The following is a 22,222-nucleotide window of genomic DNA, read 5'->3' on the forward strand; positions in this document are numbered from 1 at the left end:
CTCCTCTGCATAATCCCTCCCCAACTCCATAACCCCTCCTCCTCTACATAATCCCTCCCCATCTCCATAACCCCTCCTTCTACGTAGGAAGCGAACAAAAGGAAGTTATCAGCGCACAAGATTTCTGGCGGGATGGACGGGGATTATTCACATTTATGGAAGGGATGTAACAAAACACTTTGAATGATATATTGAGCAGAAGGAATGAGTGATCAGAAGTTCATTGTTGGGGTTTACATGCACTTTAAGGCAGATTTCACTCCACGTCATATGTTGCCCTGTTGTCTTCAAACATGCGACTTCAGAATTGATGATCTGCGGAATCTAACGATATTAGGACAATTTAGTGAAATACAATAAAAAATGTGTTTTCTTCACATTTTCTACACCCATCGTAATAAAAACCCAAACGTGCGTTTATACCATGGGAATGCAATTCTCCCACCTGGGTCTGTGTCCCTTGATGGCTTCTTGCTTCATCAGCTGAAGAGGAAGAAAACCAGACGCCTGACTCACCAACTTCGGCTGCAACCGAAAAAAAATATCTCCAGTCAACACTCTTTTAGTTTTTATACATTGGTGTCAGTGAGTACAATAATAAGTTCTGATGTTGGTGTCAGTGGCTACAATAATAGCCCCCAGCATTGGCGGTGTCAGTACTATTTCCCCCCCACCCCAATTGGTGAATACTGATAGGGAAACATAATCCTTACACTTCCTGCCTTGGTGGTCATGGCAGTAAAAGTTAACCCCCACCCCCCTGCATTGGTGGTCATGGCAGTGAAAGTTCACTCCCACCTCCCAAAATTGGTGGTCATGGCAATAAAAGTTCACTCCCACCTCCCGGCATTGGTGGTCATGACAGTGAAAGTTCACCCCCACCTTCCAGCATTGGTGGTCATGGCAGTGAAAGTTCACTCCCACTTCCCGGTATTGGTGGTCATGGCAGAGAAAGTTCACCTCCATCTTCCGGCATTGGTGGTCATGGCAGTGGAAGCTCACCCCCACCTCTTGACATCAGTGGTCATGGCAGTGAAAGTTCACTTCCACCTCCCGGCATTGGTGGTCATGACAGTGAAAGTTCACCCCCACCTTCCAGCATTGGTGGTCATGGCAGTGAAAGTTCACTCCCACTTCCCGGTATTGGTGGTCATGGCAGAGAAAGTTCACCTCCATCTTCCGGCATTGGTGGTCATGGCAGTGGAAGCTCACCCCCACCTCTTGACATCGGTGGTCATGGCAGTGAAAGTTCACTTCCACCTCCCGGCATTGGTGGTCATGGCAGTGAAAGTTCACTCCCACCTCCCGGCATTGGTGGTCATGGCAGTGAAAGTTCACCCCCACCTCCCGACATTAGTGATAGTTAAAGTTCACCCCCCATCCCCCTTCATTGGTGGTCGTGGCAGTGAAAGTCCACTCCCAGCTCCCGGCATTGGTAGTCATGGCAGTGAAAGTTCACTCCCACCTCCCTGCATTGGTGGTCATGGCAGCGAAAGTTAACCCCCATCTCCCCTGCATTGGTGGCCATGGCAGTGGAAGCTCACCTCCACCTCTTGACATCGGTGGTCATGGCAGTGAAAGTTCACTTCCGCCTCCCGGCACTGGTGGTCATGGCAGTGAAATTTCACCCTCACCCCCCTGCATTGATGGTCATGGCAGTGAAAGTTCACTCCCACCTCCCAGCATTGATGGTCATGGCATTGGAAGCTCACCCCCACCTCCCGACAGTAGTGGTAGTTAAAGTTCACCCCCCCATCCCCCTTCATTGGTGGTCATGGCATTCAAAGTTAACCCCCCACCCCCTGGCATTAGTGGTCACGGCACTGAAAGTCCAACCCCAACTCCTGGCATTGATGGTCATGGCAATGAAAGCTCACCCCCACCTCCCAACATTGGTGGTCCTGGTAGTGAAAGTTCACTCCCACCTCCCAGCAATAGTGGTAGTTAAAGTTCACCCCCATCCCCCCTGCATTGGTGGACATGGCAGTGAAAGTTCACCCCCACCTCTTGGCATTGGTGGTCATGGCAGTAAAAGTTCACCCTCACCTCTCGGCACTGGTGGTTATGGCAGTGAAAGTTCACTCCCACTTCCCTGCATTGGTGGTCATGGTAGTTAAAGTTCACCCCCCAACCCCCTTCATTTGTGGACATGGCGGTGAACGTTAACCCCCCGCTGCGTTGATGCTCGTGGCAGTTAAACTTTAAATTCTTACAGGTGAAAAAAAAAGTTGTCATTGTATTTTTCTCCTATTATTTTGCTACATAGTTAAAGCCTGGGAATAGGAAAAAATCCTCCCTTGTCACAGGGCTGTCCTTTCACTGCAAGGGTTAAATGCTTGTTTATGGTCCAGGGTAATGTAAAAGTACTTTTGCTTCCCCAACAACTGACAGGCTCCCTCCCCACTGCTAGTCTGGTCCCCACAACCTCTGCTCCCCTATGCTCTATTGGTCGGAGGTCCTCCAATGTCATCAAATACAATGCAGGTCAATGTGCTATGGATGGGAAGACGTGGAGGTGGAGTCCACAGCCATAACGCAGGGAAGTAGAGGAGATCCCTGGCTACCAGGGAGCTAGGGTTCAGGTGGGTAAAGCTGCTTTTTCTGGTACCCTGGACCTAAACGAGCCTTTAACCCATACAGTGTAGGGGAAGCCCCATTACAAGGCTGTTTTCCTTTCCCCAGAGATGGGCTTTAACGATTTAGCAAAGTATAAGTGAGAAATAGGTGAAAACTACAATGACAACTTTTTTTTTCACAAGTAACATCTCATGCTAATTAGAAATTTGCATTACTACATCGATTAGACCATAGCCTTCATGTCCAATGAGCCTGTTATACTTTTCCAGGCCTCATGGCGTGATATTAAACACATTCTGCGAGTTCCACCCCCTCTTCCTCCTGATGGAGACAAAAACCAGGCCGCTCTGGCCTACAGAACCCACCATAGACCAGCCTGGGGTCTGTGTTTCAGATGTTAAACATTCCCAGGGCTGGGTCAGATCTTTCAATAGGCCACCATTGTTTGAAGTTTCCATTAAAGGCAAGTGCTTCCCACAAGGGCGTATCCAGAGCTGGACTTGAAAGGTTGCTGCTCCCCCCCCCTCCTGCTATATTATACTAATTGCCTAGTTTCACCTTTATTTGTTGTCCTTAGGTTTTTATGAGGGTCCCAGCAGGATGTCGTGCTTACTGTACTGTTTGGCTCTCCTTTCATTCTATTCAGCCAGAAACTGCATTGAAATGCTCTCAGACATGCTCTGGGCAAGTGGCAATAACAAGGTGATTCCTAATTCTGACATTTTGTGGCTAAGAAGGAATGTCCAGGCCAAGGGTGGATTTTACGAGTGATACTGTGGAAAAGCGTGCTATGGGGCAGTAGTTAAATTTTGCAGCTTTATGGATTATAGTCTTGGGTCTTTGTGTCAGGGGCGCTGATAAGGGGGGTTCATTGTGTACCTAGTACTTATACAGAATGAAGGCACCTATATTGGTGCGTAAACAGTCCTATGCAAAAGCAGTAAGTGCCTAGCATGCCTAGTGGTCATGAAGGTCCCAGTTTCAGCCTCCAATCAGTGAGTAGTAGCTTCAGTGTAATGCACAGTCCAATGCCAAGGTTGGAAACTATAGTTGGCTGAGGAGATACTGTGGAAAAGCGTGCTATGGGGCAGTAGTTAATTTTGCAGCGTTATGGATTATAGTCTTGCGTCTTTGTGTCGGGGCGCTGATAAGGGGTGTCCATTGTGTACCTAGTACTTATACAGATTGAAGGCACCTATATTGCATGCCTAGTGCTCATGAAGGTCCCAGTTTCAGCCTCCAATCAGTAAGTAGTAGCTTCAATGTAACGCACAGTCCAATACCAAGGCTGGCAAGGTTGGAAACTATAGTTGGTTGAGGTTTCTTCTGCCTTTCACAGCCCTTGTTCCTATGAAGCAAGCAGGACTGTATTTCTTGGCCAGATGGCTCTGAGACTGAGCAAGACCTGTGGCATCTGGGTCAGAAACTATAGCTAGTTGATGTTTCTTCTGCCTTTATCAGCCTTCATTCATATGAGGCAAGCAAACCAAGAAGTACTTTGATGCCCCCAGGTCTTTAAACGCAATGGTATAGTTCTTGGTCAGATGCACCGGGACTGGGAGAGACAAGGAGAGGTACCTGTAGCACCTAGGCCAGGAATTATAGCTAGCTGATGTTTCTTCTGCCTTTAGCAGCTCTTGTTCCTGTAAGGCAAGCAGGACTAGCAGCACTTGGTTGCCCCCCAGTCTTAAAACACAATCTATATTTCTTGGCCAGACGGCATCGGGACTGAGTGAGACAAGGAAGGGTACCTGTAGCACCAAGGCTGGTCAGACAGTGGACAGTGGTTGGTAGAGGAATTCTGGGACAGTCCAGCGTTAGGGCAGGCAGAAAGCTAGTGTAGTCCGAAAGCAGTTGCGTGTAATCCAATAGGCAGTTCTGGGCTTGGGGCAGGAAACAATCTGAGGTCAAGTTCAGGTGGCAATCCAAAGAAATCTGGGTACAAGGCAGAGTTTCGCAATGAGAACTTCCAGCAACAGGTAACACACAACAGGGCACAACAAGAAGGGAGCTAAGAAGATGACATTATCACAAGTCCAGAGCCCTGGGATTCTGATGCTTAATGCTTAAAGCACCAGGAAGCACACAGTCAATCAGGGAGCAGGAATTAAAGGTAGGGTTCATAGACCAAACAGTGCTGTGGATGTGTTGAAGTAAGTGCAATGTGGTGTGGCAGGCAGAAAACACAGTCTCAGTTCACAAAGAACATTGCATTGTAAGCCAAGTCAGCAGTATGAACAGTCCTAGTGGGATGCTACCCATCTGGGTCCACTTACAACTGAGCAGCAGCAGACAATCAGTGGACAGAAGACTCCGAGATGCCAACAGCATCTGTCAGGAGTAGCAGAGTGTGGCTTTGCTGGTCGGACCAAAAGGGGAGGCTTCCTGAAAAGACAGATGTAGGTCCTGCTCTCTCCACTGGAACCTTTACCTATAGCTTTTCCCTGACAGACGGGGTTCCTGTCCCTAGCCTGTCTACTCAACAAAAGCACACCAAGCCCAGGAGCCAGGGTCTAAATAGACTCTGGCTGACCCAAGATGACCACCAAAATCACATGGGGTTCCACCATCCAATGGGATAACTACACCCTGTGACCGAGGAAACTGTTGAAGAACTGAGTTCCTCCAGGTATCCATCTGCATTGGCACTACAGTCGAGCACCATCCGCAGTGCAGAATAATGACTGCACCTGCCTACAGATGGCTAGGCAGATGGAGCTGACCTGTTACCTAACCACGAAGATGCCTTGGGTGGGCCATGCCACCATCCAATGAGCACATAGGTACTGCTGTCCCAGTTGCCCAACAATGAGGGCACGGATGGGATAGAGAATCAAGAATCCGCCTCGCGCGCCCAACATTTAATGTCTATGTATGCTACAGCCCTCATTCATTTTGTTGAAACACAAAATAAAGCACCTTGCCAAGTGCTAGTGTGTACTGAACCATTCAGTTTAATATACGTCTTCATTTCCAGGCAGGTAGGTATTCCTTTTTGATACAACATAGTCTTTCAACAGACATCCACAAATGACAATAAAAAGGATTCTGTAAAAGTAATCTGTGGTAAACCAGAACAGCAATAACACTCCTTTAAGGTGTGAGTCCAAACCTCAAGATATAGGGATGGCCAGGTGGCTAGCGAGAGTCTCAGGTTGCTACCATGTAAAAGGTGTATTCCTCCAAGAATTTAAATTCACTGGCAGTAGGCTTCCTCTCTTCCATTAGTGGTGGACATGTGGTCCTCCACTGGTTTAATATCTGTGCACCAAGTGCTTGCTTTGACATCTTCCTGGGGATCATGTTATGAGGGAGAAGGAAAAAGGCCAGGTCATGGGAAAATATGGAAGTCTGTGAATTTCTGCATTTAATGATTTCTCTGTTCACTTAATGGTGGGTGTGAAGTCCTCTATTAGATATTTTATACTGGAAAAACCATTGTGCCAAGTTCAGGGGTTTGCTGGCCAATGCTAGAGGGCAGGAATGCATGCCCAGGCTGCATTGATGGAACGGATGAGCAGCAAGTGCTCTATGTCTTCCTGGGGATCATGTTATGATGGAGAAGGAAACAGGTCGGGTCATGGGGAACTGAGAGGTCTGTAACTTTTTGAAGAACGAATGCCATTTCATACCTAGTGATTCCTCTGTTCACATAATGGTGAAAGGGTGGTCCTCCATTAGTGCAATATCTTATATTCTGGCAAGCCATTGTGCCAAGGTCTGGTGTTCAGTCAATGCCAGAGGGCAAGGATGCATGTCCAGGTTGTGTTGATTAGATAGGTGAGCAGCAAGTGCTTATACGTCTTCCTTCCTAGGGATCATATTATGATGAAGAAGGAAAAAAGGCTGGGTCATGGGGAGATGGGAAGTCTGTGATTCCTCTGTTCACTTAATGGTTGAAGTGAGGTCCTCCATTTGTTTGCTATCTTCTACTTTGGCAAACATTTGTACTAAAATCCAGGCCAACTGGCCAACACCTGAGGGCAGGGTTGCATACCTGGGCTGTGTTGAGTACCAAACGCTTATATTGTGTAATGTGTAATGATGGAGAAGGAGGAAGGCTGGATCATGGGGAACTGAGAAGCCTGTTATTCCTCTGTTCACTTAATGGTGGATGTGAGGTCCTCCATTTTCTTGCTTTCATCTACTCTGGCAAGCCATTGTGCCAAGGTTTAGGAGTATGGCCAACGCCAGAGGGCAGGGATGCATACCTGGGCTGTGTTGAGTACCAAAGGCGTATATGTCTTTCTGGGGATTGCGTTATGATGAATAAGGAAGAAGGCTGGGTCATGGGGAACTGGGAAGTCTGTTAATTTCTGAACAACACATGCCATTTCTTGCTTAGTGACTCCACTGTTCACTTGATGGTGGACATGTGGTTCTCCATCAGTTTAGTATCTTGTAATCTGGCAAACCATTGTGCCAAGGTCCAGGTGTCTGACCAACGTTGGAGGGCAGGGATGCATCCTTGGGCTGTGTTGATTAAATGGGTGAGCACCAAGCACTTATTCGTCCTCCTGAGGAAGAAGGCAAGGTCACGGGAAACTGGGAAGTCTGTGACTCCTCTGTTCACTTAATAGTGGACATGTGGTTCTCCATCAGTTTAATATCTTGTAATCTGACAAACCATTGTGCCAAGGTCCAGGTGTCTGACCAACGTTGGAGGGCAGGGATGCATCCTTGGGCTGTGTTGATTAAATGGATGAGCATCAAGAACTTATTCATCCTCCTGAGGAAGAAGGCAGTGTCATGGGAAACTGGGAAGTCTGTGATTCCTCTGTTCACTTAATGATGGACATGAGGTCCTCCATTTGTTTTCTATCTTCTACTCTGGAAAATCATTGTGCCAAGGTCTAGGGGTATGGGCAATGCCAGAGGGCAGGGATACATACCCTGGCTGTGTTGAGTACCAAACACTTATATATCTTTCGGAGGATTGTGGGATTGTGTTATAATTGTGTTATGATGGAAAAAGAAAAAGGCTGGGTCATGGGGAACTGGGAAGTCTGTTAATTTCTGAAGAAAACATGCCATTTCTTGCTTAGTGTTCACTTAATGGTGGACATGTGGTTCTCCATCAGTTTAATATTTTTCACTCTGGCAAACCATTATGCCAAGGTCCAGGTGTCTGACCAACATTGGAGGGCAGAGATGCATCCTTGGGCTGTATTGATTAAAGGGATGAGCACCAAGCACTTATTTATCTTCCCGAGAGAGAAGGCTGAGTCATGGGGAACTGGGAAGTCTGTTAATGTCTGAAGAAAACATCCCATTTCTTGCTTAGTGTTCACTTAATGGTGGACATGTGGTTCTCCATCAGTTTAATATCTTGTAATCTGGCAAACCATTGTGCAGAGGTCCAGGTGTCTGACCAACGTTGGTGGGCAGGGATGCATCTTTGGGCTGTGTTGATTAAATGGGTGAGCACGAAGCACTTATTCGTCCTCCTGAGGAAGAAGGCAGGGTCACGGGGAACTGGGAAGTCTGTGATTCCTCTGTTCACTTAACGGGGGACACAAGGTCCTCCATTTTTTTGCTATCTTCTACTCTGGAAAAATCATTGTGCCAAGGTCTAGGGGTATGGCCAATGCCAGAGGGCAGGGATGCATACCCTGGCTGTGTTGAGTGCCAAACACTTATGTGTCTTTCAGAGTATTGTGTTATGATTGTGTTATGATGGAGCAGTAAGAAGGCTGGGTCATGGGGAACTGGGAAGTCTGTTAATGTCTGAAGAAAACATGCCATTTCTTGCTTAGTGTTCACTTAATGGTGCACATGTGGTTCTCCATCAGTTTAAAATTTTTACTCTGGCAAAACCTTATGCCGAGGTCCAGGTGTCTGACCAACATTGGAGGGCAGAGATGCATCCTTGGGCTGTATTGATTAAAGGGATGAGCACCAAGCACTTATTCATCTTCCCGAGAGAGAAGGCTGGGTCATGGGGAACTGGAAAGTCTGTTAATGTCTGAAGAAAACATGCCATTTCTTGCTTAGTGTTCACCTAATGGTGGACATGTGGTTCTCCATCAGTTTAATATTTTTCACTCTGGCAAACCATTATGCCAAGGTCCAGGTGTCTGACCAACATTGGAGGGCAGAGATGTATTGATTAAAGGGATGAGCACCAAGCACTTATTCATCTTCCCGAGAGAGAAGGCAGGGTCATGGGGAACTGGGAAGTCTGTTAATGTCTGAAGAAAACATGCCATTTCTTGCTTAGTGTTCACTTAATGGTGGACATGTGGTTCTCCATCAGTTTAATATCTTGTAATCTGGCAACCATTGTGCCGAGGTCCAGGTGTCTGACCAACGTTGGAGGGCAGAGATGCATCCTTGGGCTGTATTGATTAAAGGGATGAGCACCAAGCACTTATTCATCTTCCCGAGAGAGAAGGCTGGGTCATGGGGAACTGGAAAGTCTGTTAATGTCTGAAGAAAACATGCCATTTCTTGCTTAGTGTTCACCTAATGGTGGACATGTGGTTCTCCATCAGTTTAATATTTTTTACTCTGGCAAACCCTTATGCCAAGGTCCAGGTGTCTGACCAACATTGGAGGGCAGAGATGTATTGATTATAGGGATGAGCACCAAGCACTTATTCATCTTCCCGAGAGAGAAGGCAGGGTCATGGGGAACTGGAAAGTCTAAAAGGGTAAGAACACAAGCCATTTCTTATTTAGTGCTGGTGTTCTGTTGCCTTCTTCATGCTACATACGCCGTCCTTTAGCCGTAGACAATACATGGATATGAGACTTGGACTCTTCGTTCGTCTCAAACATGCTCTCGCCAAGCCTTCCAATATCCATGCTGAATGCAGGTACACGGCAAAGCCAACAGCCACTTAAAGGCTCCCATCTCCAAGACTTGATCCTTTTGAAGTTATTGTGATGACATATATTGTGTCTACATACAGACGCGGGTACTTTTCACCACAAAACGTAATCTTTCAGAGATTGAATTTCTTGATACACGAAGTACAAGAATCGTGATCTCTTCATCTCCGATTATTTCGCAGCCGGTTTTCTGTGATAAATTTCCCCACGTGCGTGTTGGGTAATTCACAGAAGGCACGTCTAAATTGAAATAGGGATTAGAAGAAGAAAGAAAAGAAATAAAAGAATGTTAAAGGATTTATGAGACTCTTAAGCAAGGCGCTATGGCTGATTTATAACAGCTCACTGGTAGAATGGGCCACCCAGGGTATGTGCCAAGCAGAAAACTTCGAGAGCCTACAAATGAGCGTTTATAGTTGGGTGATGTGTGCTGGTGAGTCTGAAAGGCCTGTGAGAAAGCCAACATTTTATACTATATATCCTCTGGGTTGGGATTTTCGTTCCCTTGGGCGAAGCTTGCACTGGTATGGCGAACATGAATTACAAGAACGCTGAACCGGTTGCAGTTTATTGGGCCACTGGCTCTTTTATGGTGTTTGAAGTGCGTTTAATGATTTAGACGGAGAACCTTCTATGTGCGTTTTATCACTGCAGTCATTGTAGATATCGCCGTAAAAGAAGAGTCATATAAAAAGAGTCTGAAGTGTAAACTCTACAATGGACTTCTCTTATTTCATCCCTTCTGATCTGTCATAGACCCCCGGTTCACATCTATGCGGCCATGCGGGCCGTGTTGTGCACGGGCACAAGAGCCCATTCATTTGAATGGACTCCCGTACCCCAAGACATGGAGGGAACGCAGCCAACACAGGAACCTCGGTTCCCAGTACGGTTGCGTTTTCCAGCGCAGGCGGCGTGCCATTAGAATTAATGGCACTCGCCCGCAGGTCAGCATTTCTTTGTGCGGGTGGGGCGGCTGCACGGATTTTTGTGCGGAGCTGCGGCACCACCCGCACAGATGTGAACCTAGGGAGAAGCGCATTCTATTAGACATGTGCAGAACGGGGCGGGGACTGATGTGAATGTACAATATATATGTAAAGCGCTGCGTAAATTGATGGCGCCATATACAGTAGGTACCAGTGATGGGCTGAACATCCCCATGTTCGGTTCATGGTCGAAGATTCAAACCTAACGAAAGTTTGACCGCGAACTTCAAACCAGATCGTAGCTAGGGGGGCAGGGGGGTACATATGTACCTGGGCGCCAAGGTACAGGGGTGCCAAAATGAGGTCACAAGATCACTGTCGTGTCATCCGATAAGTCTGCCATCCACAGTGAGTTATGAGAGGAGAGAGGAGCCAGCTGGGGGAGGAGCGGAGAGGAGGGCAGTGAGCCGGGCATGTGCCGGGGGGGACGAGGGGAGAGGCCAAGCCGGGTGAGTAGTGCCATGGATGAAGAAGGGGAGAGGGGCAATGTGATCGGGATAGGGGAGGTGTCTAAAGGGACCATATAAAGCGGGGGGGGGGGGTGTCATGAGGTGGCCGTTCATCCCCGGGCGCAAAATATCCTAGCTACGCCTCTGCTTCCAACAGAGGGGACAATTCACAAAGCGGAATCTTACCGCGTCTGCGTATGACACCGTTCAGCTACAAAACACATTCTTCAATGTTTCCGCTGTCAGCAAAGCTCCGCACTGACAGCTGATTGTAAAAAGAATTGAATTGAAAACATAAACAGGGGTGTATTTACCAGGCAAACAAGGCACTTGCCTAGGGCGACATTTTTCAGGGGGGTAGCACCTCCCCCCAGAAGAAGGAATGAAAGAAGGGACACGTGCATGATGGGAACCAGGTGGGATCCGAGAGAGGCTGCGGGCTGCTTGATTCCGGAGCGGTGAAGATAAGTGTCTCTCTGTCGCTTGGGAAGGAGGGGTAGTGGAAGACTCTCCCGGGTGGGGGGCAGGGGTGTTGTTGGTCAATGTCCCTCTACGCAGGAGGGGGAAGGGAGGGTTGTGTTGGTCGGTGTCCATGGGGACAGACAATTTTTGTGTTGCCTAAGGCAGCCTTTCTCAACCAGGGTGCCCAGGCACCCTAGGGTGCCTTGAGGTCTCTTCAGGGATGCCTTGGCAAAATGTCTAAAAATTGCCCAAAACTTGTATACAAACCAGTGGGTGGACAGGCCTTTTAGTTAATAAATCACCTCCAATGTTGGGTGTCCTACAAGTGTGGGTGTTGCTGTGTTATAAAAACTATTAGAAGAGTTTCTCATATTTTAGAATGGGGTGCCTCAGGACCGTCCATCATTATAAAGGGTGCCTCAGGACCGTCCATCATTTTAAAGGGTGCCTCGGGACCGTCCATCATTTTAAAGGGTGCCTCGGGACTGTCCATCATTTTAAAGGGTGCCTCAGGACCGTCCATCATTTTAAAGGGTGCCTCAGGACCGTCCATCATTTTAAAGGGTGCCTCGGGACCGTCCATCATTATAAAGGGTGCCTCGGGACCGTCCATCATTTTAAAGGGTGCCTCGGGACCGTCCATCATTTTAAAGGGTGCCTCGGGACCGTCCATCATTTTAAAGGGTGCCTCGGGACCGTCCATCATTTTAAAGGGTGCCTCGGGACCGTCCATCATTTTAAGGTGTGCCTCGGGACTGTCCACCATTTTAAAGGGTGCCTCAAGACTGTCCATCATTTTAAAGGGTGCCTCGGGACCGTCCATCATTTTAAAGGGTGCCTCAAGACTGTCCATCATTTTAAAGGGTGCCTCGGGACCGTCCATCATTTTAAAGGGTGCCTCAAGACTGTCCATCATTTTAAAGGGTGCCTCGGGACCGTCCATCATTTTAAAGGGTGCCTCAAGACTGTCCATCATTTTAAAGGGTGCCTCAGGACCGTCCATCATTTTAAAGGGTGCCTCAAGACTGTCCATCATTTTAAAGGGTGCCTCGGGACCGTCCATCATTTTAAAGGGTGCCTCAAGACTGTCCATCATTTTAAAGGGTGCCTCGGGACCGTCCATCATTTTAAAGGGTGCCTCAAGACTGTCCATCATTTTAAAGGGTGCCTCAAGACTGTCCATCATTTTAAAGGGTGCCTCAAGACTGTCCATCATTTTAAAGGGTGCCTCGGGACCGTCCATCATTTTAAAGGGTGCCTCAAGACTGTCCATCATTTTAAGGTGTGCCTCGGGACTGTCCACCATTTTAAAGGGTGCCTCGGGACCGTCCATCATTTTAAAGGGTGCCTCGGGACCGTCCATCATTTTAAAGGGTGCCTCGGGACCGTCCATCATTTTAAAGGGTGCCTCGGGACTGTCCATCATTTTAAGGGGTGCCTCGGGACTGTCCACCATTTTAAAGGGTGCCTCAAGACTGTCCATCATTTTAAAGGGTGCCTCAAGACTGTCCATCATTTTAAAGGGTGCCTCAAGACTGTCCATCATTTTAAAGGGTGCCTCGGGACTGTCCATCATTTTAAAGGGTGCCTCGGGACTGTCCATCATTTTAAAGGGTGCCTCGGGACTGTCCATCATTTTAAAGGGTGCCTCAAGACCGTCCATCATTTTAAAGGGTGCCTCGGGACTGTCCATCATTTTAAAGGGTGCCTCAAGACTGTCCATCATTTTTAAAGGGTGCCTCGGGACTGTCCATCATTTTTAAAGGTGCGTCGGGACCGTCCATCATTTTTAAAGGTGCCTCGGGACCGTCCATCATTTTTAAAGGTGCGTCGGGACCGTCCATCATTTTTAAAGGTGCCTCGGGACCGTCCATCATTTTTAAAGGGTGCCTTGACTGAAAAAAGGTTGGGAAACACTGGCCTAGGGCAGCACAAAACCTAAACACACCCCTGATCTCACCCCATCCATACCAAGCTCTTCGGTTCTGGTATGGATTTTGAGGGGAACCCCTACGCCAATTTTCTTTTTAAATGGTATGGGGGTCCCCCTCAAAATCCATACCAGACCCGTATCCAAGCATGCAACCTGGCAGGTCAGGAAAGGGGGGGGTGATGAGTGAGCGCCCCACTTCCTGAACCATACTAGGCCACATGCCCTGAAAATGGGTGGGGGTGCTTTGGGGCAGGGGGGCTCCCCCCAAAGCACCTTGTCCCCATGTTGATGGGAACAAGAGTCTTTTCCTCACAACAGTGGACGGTGGTTGTAGAGGTCTGCAGGCGGGGGGGGGGGCTTAACAGAATCCCCAGATCCTGCCCCCCCATGTGGAAAAAAAAAAGTGTAGTGTAAAAAATGACAGGAGACCGTCTGTGACAAGTCCTTTATTAAAATTAAAAAAATGTCCCCTGAAGTAGATCTAACGTCAATCACGATGTCCGCCGCCACCGCCAACCCGAAAAAAAACCCACTCCGCTCTCTACGCCGTCTCCTACCGTCTGACAGCTGTACCGGATGACATTTCTTAAATACTGTGATGTCACAAGGGGGTGGGGTCACCTTGCCCCTTGCGCCGTCATTGTGATTGGCCAAAGCATTGCACCTGACCTGTGGCCAGGTGCATTTTTTTTTGCCAATCACAATGCACTGTCAGGGTGCAGTGCATTGTGGGGCGCGGCAGGCGAAAAGACCGCCGAACGCCCTTACGGTTTGTGCGTTCGCCGAACATACGAACATCATGTCCAACCCTAATAAGTACTTAATACATAAAAATATTGAATCGATCCAAATTAATTGTGAAGAACAGCTGGTTCTATTTCATTCAAAATTTGTATTTATTTACAATTGAAGTTCTATTGCATTCTATTCTTTTCTTTTATATTCTATTCCTTTCTATCAGTTTCTATTTTATTCCTTTATTTTCTATTCTATTCCTTTATTTTCTATTCTGTTCTTTTTTACTCTATTCTATTCTTTTTGAAATTTGAATTTCGGGGCTAGACAGCTATATTCTTTCTATTTTTTTTTTTCTATTCCTTTATTTTATTTTTATTTTCTATTTTTTTTTCTACTCCATTCTTTTATATTCTAGTCTTTTTTATTTTACTGTATTGTATTCTTTTCAAAATTCAAATTTTTGGAAAACAAATATAACGTTTATGTTTATATTTAAAATTTGTTTTTGAATTCGATTTCATTTTCGCATTTGATTCAAATTTTGGACAAAATTTAGTTTTGTTATTTCGGATTCATTTAAATTTGTTACTATTATTATAATTTGTAAATTCAGAAATATCCGAATCTGAGAATAGTGAAACGTTTGTCCGAATTTCTATTTGGACCGAAACGAACCGCACATGTCTATTTTCTATAATAACTCTGAAGAAGAAAGGGGAACCGTTCATCATGTTGAAAGCCTCAGAACCGTTTATTAATCCATCCAAAGAACAGACCAATCCATGTGAGGTGCAAATACCAACGCGTTTCAGGAGTAACCAGTGGCTACACTGTGTTCCAGCTGGAGTCATGACCTCAGGTTTCCTGTTCCAGGGTGGCTCCATTCTCTTGCAGCATCCTATGGAGCCACCTTTGCATGTAGGAACTAGAGTTGTGTCTTCCTACACTGTGTGCATCAATAGAAACACACGGGCCCATAGTCTAGGATGGCAAGGTACTCTTCTGCTCCTCTCTCCGCCAAAAGCGGCAGGTTATATAATTTTCACTGCGTCATAACCATGGTGATGTCAACTAACATGACCGCAGGTCATACCCCTGACATGTAAAATGAACAAAGCATATCCTTCTATAGTGTATATTGCCTCCATCCAAAGCACTGAGTGTGATTTCTGTCTCCTCTCTCTGTCCTCTACTATCTGCATGAGTTGCTTCTGACAGATTGTACAGACCAGGGGCGGACTGACCATTCGATCCACTAGGGCACTGCCCGAGGGCCCGGGGTCAGAAGGGGGCCCCATAAAATGCCCCTGGTACCTTTTTATAGGCTTTTTTTGGGTGTGTTTTGAGTGTGGGCAAGGACACAGGGGCCCCATGATTCACAATTGCCGGGGGCCCCGTGAGTTGTCAGTCCGCCCCTGGTACAGACTCCAGGTAATCAAGAGGGAACGGGAGGGGGCTTTCAGCACACAGTCTATGATTTGGCAGCCGCAGCTGTGCATGTTTCCCTGTGGGACTGTGTAGCAGGGGGGTGTCCTATCCCCACACTCAGGTCTCAGATTACACTCAGCTCCCTGCTCTATGCTGTGCAGTGTGTATCATCAGATCCCCACCCCCTGCCTTCTGGAGCTCAGAAGAATCCTTTGATCTGTATGTTTTAGAAGGCTGTAGATAAGCAGGTACAACTTATGTAGGAGGATTTGTTTCATTTCTGTGTATCACCCGAGGCCAGTCACTTCACTGGCTTCTGACAGATTGTACAGACTCCAGGTAATCAAGAGGGAACGGGGAGGGGGCTTTCAGCACATAGCCTGTGATTGACAGCCACAGCTGTGCATGTTTCCCTGTGTGACTGTGTAGTGGGGGGGGGGTTGTCCTATCCCTACACTCAGGTCTCAGATTACACTCAGCTCCCTGCTCTATGCTGTGCAGTGTGTATCATCAGATCCCCACCCCCTGCTTTCTGGAGCTGAGCAGAATCCTTTGATCTGTATGTTTTAGACGGCTGTAGATAAGCAGGTACAACTTATGTAGGAGGATTTGTTTCATTTCTGTGTCACTTCACTGGGTATATGGAAGGGTTTACAACCACTTTAACCTATGGCTCGGCAGTTGGGGGTTGGTAAAACCCTGTTTAAACTGTCTAGTTTTACCACCCCTCGCCCATCCGTGTAAATGAATAAGGCATTTAGGACAGGGGTGGGCAACTGTGGCCCTCCAGCTGTTGGTGAACTACAAGTCCCATCATGCCTGAATTACAAGTCCCATCATGCCTGAACTACAAGTCCCATCATGCCTCTGCCTTTGGGAGTCATGCTTGTAACCAATGGTGTATTTAGGTTTTGTGCTGCCCTAGGCAACACAAAAATCGTCCGCCGCCCCTCCCGCGGAGACAGCCTGACACCAACACCACCTGCCCCCTCCACCCCCATCCGAGAAAGCCTTCCACTACCACCACCCTCCATTCAGCGGCCCCTGGTCCAGACACTCACCTTCACAGGTCCAGACATTCACCTTCACAGGTCCAGACATTCACCTTCACAGGTCCAGACACTCACCTTCACAGGTCCAGACATCCCCTGGAATGAGAGTCTCTGAGGCTCTTCATACACCTTCAAAGAACCTACAGCCTCTCTCGGATCCCACCTTGTCCCCATGCCGCATGGGTCCCTTCTTCCGGGGAGTGGTGCCCCCCCCCCCCCCTGAAAAATGCCGCCCTAGGCAAATGCCTTGTTTGCCTTGTGGTAAACACACCCCTGCTTGTAACTGTCAGTTTTGCAATGCCTCCTGGGACTTGTAGTTCTACAACAGCTGGAGGGCCACAGTTGCCCCCCCCTGATTTAGGAGATTGTGTGTTAAATGCCGAAATCAATAGTAAGGAATCTGCCTGCAGCTGACGGAAGCCCCGTCTATGGCGTCCAACGTGTCGCCGTAGGTTCTCGCTCCTGGCTCTTTCTGATTTTTGCTCTCGCCATCGCCTTATTGAATAATCCCGCCAGACCTGAAGACAACAATTGTAAAAAGTACAAAAGAGAACGGCGCACTTTTTTTTTGGGCTTTTTCCTTCCATCTCATAAATATAGAGCGGAGTCTCAGAGGAGCGTGCCTCCTTGATAACCATATGTTATGTTTCCTATGCCGCACCTGTTCCTCGCACATCGCCGCGCTCCGTCCATAATAGACAACATTTTGGAGTTTAAAAAGAGGCAGAATTTGATTTTAAATTGTGTCATCGCCGCGATAAAAAGATATTTATGTGCAAATACAGCTGAGATAAAGCACAGGCGTACTCATCGGCCTTCACAATGGACTGGGTTCCTGCATTGACTTGGCCTCAATTGTGGGCGAAGCTTCGCCACGTCCCCGATAATTCATGAAGAAAATGGGATTTAAAAAAATAAAGCGACACCAAAAAACAGCCCGGTACTTGTGTAGGCTTTTGTTTGTACCTCCTGGGGTCACTTACGGTTTCCTCGGGTGTGTAGCGCCAGGGAAGCTTTTTGTGGCAGCTTCAACCCAGCAGGAAAAGGACTACGAGGGAAATTCACATCAACGCTGGAATATTCATGAAATATTGTCATTGAACTTGTGTTCTGACATTGACTTAAAGCCCCTGTGCAAGGTGAAGGAAACCCTGGAAGCATGAACTGTTGAGGGTGCTTGAAGACTGAGGTTGGGAACCACTGATTTTTATTAAGCCATTAATCATCCAGGGCTTAATGTAGAGCAGTGTTCCCCAACTCCGGTCTTCAAATGGGCTCCAATATAGCAGCCATGGCTTAATGTAGAGCAGTGTTCCCCAACTCCGGTCTTCAAATGGGCTCCAATATGGCTGCCAGGGCTTAACATAGAGCAGTGTTTCCCAATTCTGGTCTTCAAATGGACTCCAATATGGCAGCCATGGCTTAATGTAGAGCAGTGTTTCCCAACTTTGGTCTTCAAATGGGCTCCAATATAGCAGCCAAGGCTTAACGTAGAGCAGTGTTTCCCAACTTTGGTCTTCAAATGGGCTCCAATATGGCATCCAGGGCTTAATGTAGAGCAGTGTTTCCCAACTCTGATCTTCAAATGGGCCCCAATATAGCAGCCAGTGGTTAATGTAGAGCAGTGGTTCCCAACTTCGGTCTTCAAATGGGCTCCAATATAGCAGCCATGGCTTAATGTAGAGCAGTGTTTCCCAACTTCAGTCTTCAAATGGGCTCCAATATGGCATCCAGGGCGTAATGTAGAGCAGTGTTCCCTAACTCCGGTCTTCAAATGGGCTCCAATATAGCAGCCAAGTCTTAACGTAGAGCAGTGTTTCCCAACTCTGATCTTCAAATGGGCTCCAATATAGCAGCCAGGGCTTAATGTAGAGCAGTGTTTCCCAACTCTGATCTTCAAATGGGCTCCAATATAGCAGCCATGGCTTAATGTAGAGCAGTGTTTCCCAACTTTGGTCTTCAAATGGGCTCCAATATGGCATCCAGGGCTTAACGTAGAGCAGTGTTTCCCAACTTCGGTCTTCAAATGGGCTCCAATATGGCAGCCATGGCTTAACGTAGAGCAGTGTTTCCCAACTCTGATCTTCAAATGGGCTCCAATATGGCATCCAGGGCTTAATGTAAAGCAGTGTTTCCCAACTTCGGTCTTCAAATGGGCTCCAATATGGCATCCAGGGCTTAACATAGAGCAGTGGTTCCCAACTTCGGTCTTCAAATGGGCTCCAATATGGCATCCAGGGCTTAACGTAGAGCAGTGTTCCCCAAATCCGGTCTTCAAATGGGCTCCAATATAGCAGCCATGGCTTAATGTAGAGCAGTGTTCCCCAACTCCGGTCTTCAAATGGGCTCCAATATAGCAGCCATGGCTTAATGTAGAGCAGTGTTCCCCAACTCCGGTCTTCAAATGGGCTCCAATATGGCATCCAGGGCTTAACATAGAGCAGTGTTTCCCAATTCTGGTCTTCAAATGGACTCCAATATGGCAGCCATGGCTTAATGTAGAGCAGTGTTTCCCAACTTTGGTCTTCAAATGGGCTCCAATATAGCAGCCAAGGCTTAACGTAGAGCAGTGTTTCCCAACTTTGGTCTTCAAATGGGCTCCAATATGGCATCCAGGGCTTAATGTAGAGCAGTGTTTCCCAACTCTGATCTTCAAATGGGCCCCAATATAGCAGCCAGTGGTTAATGTAGAGCAGTGGTTCCCAACTTCGGTCTTCAAATGGGCTCCAATATAGCAGCCATGGCTTAATGTAGAGCAGTGTTTCCCAACTTCAGTCTTCAAATGGGCTCCAATATGGCATCCAGGGCGTAATGTAGAGCAGTGTTCCCTAACTCCGGTCTTCAAATGGGCTCCAATATAGCAGCCAAGTCTTAACGTAGAGCAGTGTTTCCCAACTCTGATCTTCAAATGGGCTCCAATATAGCAGCCAGGGCTTAATGTAGAGCAGTGGTTCCCAACTCTGATCTTCAAATGGGCTCCAATATAGCAGCCATGGCTTAATGTAGAGCAGTGTTTCCCAACTTTGGTCTTCAAATGGGCTCCAATATGGCATCCAGGGCTTAACGTAGAGCAGTGTTCCCCAACTCGGGTCTTCAAATGGGCTCCAATATGGCATCCAGGGCTTAACATAGAGCAGTGTTTCCCAACTTCGGTCTTCAAATGGGCTCCAATATGGCAGCCATGGCTTACTGTAACTTTGCTTACTGTGTTTGATTATGTACCTGATTGCTGGATGCCAGTAGTTACACACAGATCAGGCATACAGTGAAGGAAATGTGTATTTGCTCCCCCCCGATGCTGAATGTTCGCCCCTCACACAGAAATGATCGGTCTAACAATGGAATGTTCGCCCCTCACACAGAAATGATCGGTCTAACAATGGAATGTTCGGTGTAACACTGAGAGACAGAATACAACAACAAATTCAGCAGAAATGCGTCTAACAAATGATGACTGATCTGCATGTTCATGAGGGAAAGAAGGATTTGATCCCCGAGGCCCTAAGGGCAGTAGAAAAAGTGCCAAAGGGCCACATGTGGCCCTTGGGCTATGGATTGGCCACCAGGGTAATAGATAGTCAAAATTATTATTATACAGGATTTATGGCGCCAACAGTTTGCTCAGCACTTTACGATATAACGGGAGACAATACAGAATACAGATCAATACAAGAGGGATAGGAGGGCAAAATAGTAGAAACATATCTCTGAAATGCAAACCATCCAGCCCTTTCCTCCTGCACAATTAATGATGTTCCGTCTGGTCTGTTCCGTTTGATGGGTCTGTTCCGTCTGTTCAGTCTGGTCGGTCTGTTCCATCTGGTCGGTCTGTTCCGTTTGATCGGTCTGTTCCGTCTGGTCGGTCTGGTTGGTCTTTTCAGTCTGTTCGGTCTGTTCTGGCTGTTCAGTTTGTTCCGGCTGTTCGATCTGGTCGGTCTGTTCTGTCTGGTCGGTCTGTTCGATCTGGTCGGTCTGTTCGATCTGGTCGGTCTGTTCTGTCTGGTCGGTCTGTTCGGTCTGTTCTGTCTGGTCGGTCTGGTCGGTCTGTTCTGTCTGGTCGGGCTGTTCTGTCTGGTCGGTCTGTTCTGTCTGGTCGGTCTGGTCGGTCTGTTCTGTCTGGTCGGGCTGTTCGGGCTGTTCGGGCTGTTCTGTCTGGTCGGGCTGTTCGGGCTGTTCGGGCTGTTCTGGCTGTTCTGGCTGTTCAGTTTGTTCCGGCTGTTCGGTTTGTTCCGGCTGTTCGGTCTGTTCCGGCTGTTCTGTCTGTTCCGGCTGTTCTGTCTGTTCGATCTGGTCTGTCTGTTTGGTCTGTTCGGGCTGTTCGGTTTTTCCGGCTGTTCTGGCTGTTCCGGCTGTTCAGTTTGTTCCGGCTGTTCGGTCTGTTCTGTCTGTTCTGTCTGTTCTGTCTGTTCCGGCTGTTCGGTCTGTTCTGTCTGTTCTGTCTGTTCTGTCTGTTCTGCCTGTTCGGTCTGTTCGATCTGGTCTGTCTGTTCTGTCTGTTCGGGCTGTTCGGGCTGTTCGGTCTGTTCTGTCTGTTCTGTCTGTTCTGTCTGTTCTGTCTGTTCTGTCTGTTCTGTCTGTTCTGTCTGTTCTGTCTGTTCTGTCTGTTCTGTCTGTTCGGGCTGTTCGGGCTGTTCGGTCTGTTCTGTCTGTTCGGTCTGTTCTGTCTGGTCGGTCTGTTCTGTCTGGTCGGTTTGGTCGATCTAGTCAGTCTGCTCACTCTGGTCAGTCTGCTCGGTCTGTTCCGGCTGTTCGGTCTGGTTGGACGATGGTTTCATGTTGAATCTGGTCGGTCTGCTCTGTCTGGTCGGTCTGTTCACTCTGTTCCGGCTGTTCGCTCTGGTCGGACTGTTCCGGCTGTTCCGGCTGTTCGCTCTGGTCGGACGATGGTTTCATGTTGTGTTGGGTGACGGCTCCTCCTCCATCTTTCCCTCCTTTGTAAAATTTCTTGTATGTAAAGGTTGAGGGGTGTCGGTGGAAACACACAGTACACATCGACTTACAGTACACATCGACTTACTGTACACATCGACTTACAGTACACATCGACTTACTGTACACATCGACTTACAGTACACATCGACTTACAGTACACATCGACTTACTGTACACATCGACTTACAGTACACATCGACTTACTGTACACATCGACTTACAGTACACATCGACTTACTGTACACATCGACTTACAGTACACATCGACTTACTGTACACATCGACTTACAGTACACATCGACTTACTGTACACATCGACTTACAGTACACATCGACTTACTGTACACATCGACTTACTGTACACATCGACTTACTGGAGGAGCGTTGGTTTTTGTTCGTTTGTCATTCGTGTACTTCCTAGAATCCCGTATATCTTCTCCTCCATACAGAGCGGAATGGTCACGTTTCCCCCGATTATCCCAATGGCCGAACGAAGGCCCTTCCAGCCAATCGATGTGAAGTTCGGCCGGGTTGGGGAATGGAGACGGCGCTCACAGGGTCACAAATCCCTTTCAGCAGTCTGTGTGATATCATGTGACATATTCATCCGCGCTGCCAGAAGGAATAGCCGGAGTCACGTGTATGGCGTGTCCTGAAATAGAGTCTAACGTTCCATGAACTCCGCAGAACGACACGCTGGAGGCTCCTACAGAGAACCAGCCAATCCCAGGACAGGGCTTCTGGGGATCGAACGCTCCACCCTGGGACAAGGACGAATGGAAGATCCAACAACGAACAATTCCGGGAGAAACTCCGGTCTGTAGAGGG

The 22,222-nt window shown here is 47.7% G+C and overlaps 1 long non-coding RNA gene across 1 annotated transcript; it reads right to left on the minus strand.

Annotated features, from left to right (window-relative positions):
* Window positions 1-205: 205 nt before the first annotated feature.
* On the minus strand, window positions 206-22,021 carry LOC149428540 (uncharacterized). Its single transcript, XR_016310718.1, has 3 exons — window positions 21,769-22,021; window positions 446-525; window positions 206-324 (listed from the first exon to the last, which is right to left on the minus strand). It is a non-coding gene; the product is annotated as an uncharacterized LOC149428540 (long non-coding RNA).
* Between the last annotated feature and the right edge of the window lie 201 nt (window positions 22,022-22,222).

The sequence above is a fragment of the Staurois parvus genome, unplaced genomic scaffold, assembly GCF_062004578.1.
Source record: "Staurois parvus isolate SC_StPar_1 unplaced genomic scaffold, SC_StPar_1.0 ptg003151l, whole genome shotgun sequence".
Taxonomy (NCBI): Eukaryota; Metazoa; Chordata; class Amphibia; order Anura; family Ranidae; genus Staurois; species Staurois parvus.